Source organism: Mesocricetus auratus, unplaced genomic scaffold (genome assembly GCF_017639785.1).
Source record: "Mesocricetus auratus isolate SY011 unplaced genomic scaffold, BCM_Maur_2.0 Super-Scaffold_15014, whole genome shotgun sequence".
Taxonomy (NCBI): Eukaryota; Metazoa; Chordata; class Mammalia; order Rodentia; family Cricetidae; genus Mesocricetus; species Mesocricetus auratus.
The window spans coordinates 39,535,256-39,540,903 of NW_024429186.1; the positions used below are offsets into that span (position 1 = coordinate 39,535,256).

The window sequence follows — 5,648 nt, forward strand, 5'->3', positions numbered from 1 at the left end:
AATGACAAATTCATGAGGTCACAGTCATCCTGATACCCAAGCCACATAAAGATTTAACAAAGATTCAACAAAGAATTACAGACCAATTTCCCTCATGAACACTGACACAAAAATACTCAGTAAAATACTTACAAACTGAACCCAAGGACACATCAAAAAGACCATCTACCATGGCCAGAGATGCAGGGATGGTTCAATATACAAGAATCTGTCAATGTAATCCACCACTAAAAAAACTGAAAGAAAAAAAATAACACACAATCATCTCAATAGATGCTGAAAAAGCCTTTGACAAAATCTGACACCCTTTAATGATAAAAATCTTGGAGAGATCAGGAATATAAGGGGCATACCTAAACATAACAATGACAATTTACAGCAAGCTTATAGTCAACATCAAATTAAATGGAATGAAACACAAAGCAATCCCACTAAAACCAGTAACAAGACAAGGTTGTCCACTCTTTCCATATCTATTCAATATAGTGCTTGAAGATAGAGCAATAAGACAGCAAAGAGAGATCAAGGGGATATAAATTAGAAAGAAGAACTCAAAGTATTGCTATATGATAAGTATATATAAGCGACCCCCAAACTTCTACTAGGAAACTTAGCATGTGGATAAATACCTTCAGCAAAGTGGCTGAATATGAGATTAATTTAAAAAAATCAGTAGCCCCTCTATAAACAAAGGACAAGCAGGCTGAGAAAGAAACCAGGGGAAAACATCCATCACAATAGCCATAAATAGTATAAAATATCTTGGGTTAACTCTAACCAAACAAGTGAAAGACCTGTATGATAAAAACTTCAGGTCTTTGAAGAAAGAAATGAAGAAGATACCAGAAGATGGAAAGATCTCCCATGCTCAAGGATCAGTAGGATTAACATAGTAAAAGTGGCAACCCTATCAAAAGCAATCTACAGATTCAATATAATCCCCAGCAAATTTCCAACATAATTCTTTACAGACCTTGAATAAAACAATACTGTTTCATATGGAAAAATAAAAAACTCATGATAGCTAAAACAATCTTATACAATAAAAGAATTTCTGGAGATATCACCATCTCTACTAGAGAACTGTATTAATAAAAACAAGATATTGATATAAAAACAGACACACTGATCAATGGAACTGAAGTGAAGACCAAGAAGTAAATCCACATACCTATGGATACCTTATTTTTGATAAAGAAGTCAGAAATATACAATGGAAAAAAAAGAAGGCATGTTCAACAAATGATGCTGGTATAATTGGATATCACTATGTAAAAGAATGCAGATAGATCCATATCTAAACAGAGAATTCTCAACCAAAGAATCTCAAATGGCTGAGAAACACTTAAAGAAATGTTCAACATCCTTAGCCATCAGGGAAATGCAAATCAAAACTACTTTGAAATTCCATATTATCCAAATGACTAAGATCAGAAAGTGATAGCTTATGCTGGCAAGGACATGGAGCAAGGGGAACACTCATCCACTGATGGTGGGAGGATCAATAAGGTGGTTTCACAAAAATTTGGGATTATCTACTCAAGACCCAGCTATACCAACCTTAGGCATATACCCAAAGGATTATCCATTCTGTCCCAAGGACACTTGCTCAACTATGCTTATAGCAGCTTTATTCATAATAACCAGAAGCTAGAAACAACCTAGCTGTCCCTCAACTGAAGAATGAATAAAGAAAATGTGGTACATTTACTCAATGAAATATTACTCAGCTGTTAAAAGCAATGACATCATGAAATTTACAGGCAAATGGATGAACTGAAAAATGTCATCCTGAGTGAGATAACCCAGACCCAGAAAAACAAACATGGTCTATACTCACTTATAAGTGGATAGTAACTGTAAAGTAAAATACAATCATACACAGAGAGGGTTAAGTAAAAAAGGAGGGCTCAAGGGGGGATACAGAGATCTCCCTGGGAAGGGGAAATAGAATAGATTTCCAAGGTGGACTGGGAGCAAGTGCAGTTGGGAACTGGAGGGGTCAGTTTGGGGGGATACAGGGAGAAACAACTGGAATTGGGGGCCATCGAAGGGGCAAAACTCAGATCCTGAACTGGCCATCCTCTGTAATCCAAGCAAGGCCTCAAGTAGAGGAATTGGGACACCAAGTCAGCCACAAACTTTCAACCTACAGCTTGTCCTGTCTGCAGAGTGTTCTGGTACTGGAGCCTAGCAGAATTGTCATCAACGAGACCAGAGAGACTTCATCCAGCAACTGATGGGAGAAGATGCAGAGTCCCACAGTTAAACATTAGGCGGAGTTCAGGGAGTTCTGTGGAAGAGGGGAGGAAGTATTGGAAATGCCAGAGGGGTCAGGAGTACTACGAGAACACAGCCCACAAAAATCAACTGACCTGGACTCATGGGGGCTAGCAGAGATTAGGGAGCCTGTAGGAGTCTGAGCAAGGTCCTCCACATCTATGTTGTGGCTGAGTACCTTGGTGTTTTTTGGGATTCCTAACAGTGGGCGTAGGGGCTGTCTCTAACTGTTTTGCCTGCACATGGGACCCTTTTCCTCCTACTGGGTAGCCTCATCCAACCTTGATGTGATAGTGTGTGTGCCTGGTCATATTGTGACTTGTTATGCTGTGTTTGGTTGACATCTCTGGGATGCCAGCTCTTTTCTGAGGGGATATGGGAGCGTGAATTTTGGGAAGAAGGGCGGGGGAGGCTTGGGGCAGAGGAGGAAGGGGAAACTGTCAGGATAAAATGTATGAGAGAAGAATAAAAATAGAATAAATTACAATAAATATAAAAAGAAAGAGAAGTATCTGAGAGAACCAAATGAAAGCAAGCCACTAAGCAGTGTTCCCATGCGGTCTCTGCTTTAGTTCCTACCTCTGGGTTCCTGCCTTGGCTTCTCTCAGTAATGGAGTATAACCATAAGCTCAGTACACTGTTTTCCTCCCCAGGTCGCTTTTGGTCAGTGTTTAACCACAGCAATAGAAACCAAACTGGAATGTACACAAAAGGTATGCACCTGGATATAGTTATCAAATTCTCTCGAAAGAAGATCTATAAACCTATTATATTAATCTTAAATTATACGCAGCCACTAAAAAGAGTAAAGCAATCCAGTACATTTTGAAAAGGAGGTATATGTGGCACAGTGGGAGGTGGGGCTGCATATGCGCTGGGTTGAGCGAAGCACACACTGAGGAGGTTTGGCGTCCAGTGCTGGTAATGCTGAGTTTCTTCCTTGCTGTTAAGGAGCACAGCATGGGACCAGAGCTCGGGATGCACACGTACACCTCAGAATGCCGGGTCTAAGTTGTAGACTTTATCAGCACAAATTCCCTGAGGTGGAAGATGTAGTGATGGTGAATGTAAGATCCATTGCTGAGATGGGAGCTTATGTCAGTCTGTTGGACTACAATAACATTGAAGGCATGATTCTTCTTAGTGAATTATCCAGAAGACGTATCCGTTCTATAAACAAACTGATCCGAATTGGCAGAAATGAATGTGCAGTTGTCATTAGAGTGGACAAAGAAAAAGGATATATTGATTGGTTCAAAAGAAGTTTCTCCAGAGGAAGCAAACAAATGTGAAGACAAAGTCACAAAATCCAAAACTGTTCATAGCATTCTTTGCCATGTTGCTGAGGTATTAGACTATACCGAGGATGAGCAACTGGAAAGTCTGCTCCAGAGAACTGCCTGGGTCTTTGATGACAAGGACAAGAAACCTGGATATGGTGCTTATGATGCCTTTAAGCCTGCAGTCTCAGACCCATCTATCTTGGATAGTTTAGATTTGAATGAAAAGTACTCATTAATAATATCAATAGGCATTTGATACCACAAGCTGTCAAAATTAGAGCAGATATTGAAGCAGCCTGCTATAGTTATGAGAGAATTGATGCTGTATAAGAAGCCCTGAGAACAAGTTTGAATTGTTCTACAGAAACAATGCCCATCAAGATTAAGGTAATAGCTCCACCCAGGTATATGAAGACAACAATGATGGTAGAGAGAACAGAAGGCCTCTCTGTTCTTAGTGAGGCTGTGGCAGTCATCGAAGAGAAGATTGAGGAGAAGAGGGGTGTGTTCAATGCTCAGATGCAGCACAAAGGGATTAATGACATGTGTCACCATGCTTGGTTTAAAAATTATTTTTTAAAGGAGTTTTCAAAACATCTTTAAATATCAGTCCCAGGTGAGGACTGAGTGCTCAACACATTATTAGCCTGTGGGGAAATTTCATGTACAGACCATAATAGGAAATGAAAGTCTCCTAGTAAGGAGGATGGATAAGATTCACCAACAGTAAAATCTATAAAACAATAAAAATACAACACTGAAGTCTTAGTGTCAGGAGAGACAGATTTCAGCAATAAAGCAGGAAGCTCAGACATAGAAATTTTCACAAGAATTTTAGTACCATAATAAAGACATCTCTATATAAAGAGATAAGATTTTTTTCAATATATGGTAGAAGGATAATTGATTAGCAATTTAAGGAGGAAAGAGAGAATTTAGGGTCTCCTTATATTCTGAATTATAACTAATTCCATTTGATTTGAATATTAAGCACACATAAAACTTTAAAGTCCAGGAGAAAATAGGATTAAATATTTATCAAAACAATGAAATCTTGATTTGTCTTACTATAGAGAAAAAACTAAAAAGTACTTGACTTACATAAAACTTTGCGGGGAAAAAGTTCATAGGTAATACAACACCAAAATTAAAGACAAACAACATATTAAAAGATACATTTATAAGACATATACTAGAAAAGATTAATACTATTATCTTGAGAATTCACATAAGTCAACAAAAATCCCATGAACACGTTAGCTGATAAATGAGCAAACTACTAATAAACAATATAATTCACAAATAAGCTGTAGACATGCAAAACATTTGTATTAGACAGGGTTCTCTAGAGTAACAGAGCTTATAGAATGAATCTGTATATATACATGTATATGTATACATATATACACATATATATGTGGGATTTATTAAATGACATACAGGCTATGGTCCAGCTAATCAACAATGACTGTCTACAAATGGAAGGTCCAAGAATCCAGTAGTTGTTCAGTTCATGAGACTGGATGTCTTAGTTAGTCTTTAGAATACAATGAAATCCTGAAGAAATAGGCTCTGATTCTGGTGAAGCAATGGACTTGCTAGTGAGAGTAAGAGCAAGCAGGCAAAGAGAGAAGCTTCCTTCTTCCCTGTCCTTTATATAGACTTCTAGCAGAAGGCAGATTGGGGATGGGTCTTCCACCTCTAAAGATCTAGATTAAAGGTGTCTCTTCCCACCTCAAAGAGCCAAGATCCAGATTAGAAGTGATTCTTCCCACATCAAATTAAGCAAAATCCCTCACAGGTGTGACCATCCATTTTTGGGTTTTAGTTCCACATACAGTCAAGTTGACAGCTAAGAATAGCCATCACAACATCCACCTTTACTAGTTATTAAGAAGAAACAGATTAGAAGAAGCATGGTGGTTCTTTTACTGAATTAACACCCTCTCAAATTAAAATGCTTAGCTATATTCACTCTGAGTGGTATTTCTAAATTAATATTCCTGAATAGAAAAGTAATAGCCATAAAATGCTCAGATCACTACACCCAACAAATCTCTGTTAGATAATCAATCCAGAGCAGGG

The 5,648-nt window shown here is 38.1% G+C and overlaps 1 pseudogene; it reads left to right on the forward strand.

The window, feature by feature from the left end:
* The first annotated feature begins 3,270 nt into the window (after positions 1 to 3,270).
* LOC101826006 lies at positions 3,271 to 4,166 on the forward strand (annotated as a pseudogene).
* The last annotated feature ends 1,482 nt before the right edge of the window (positions 4,167 to 5,648 follow it).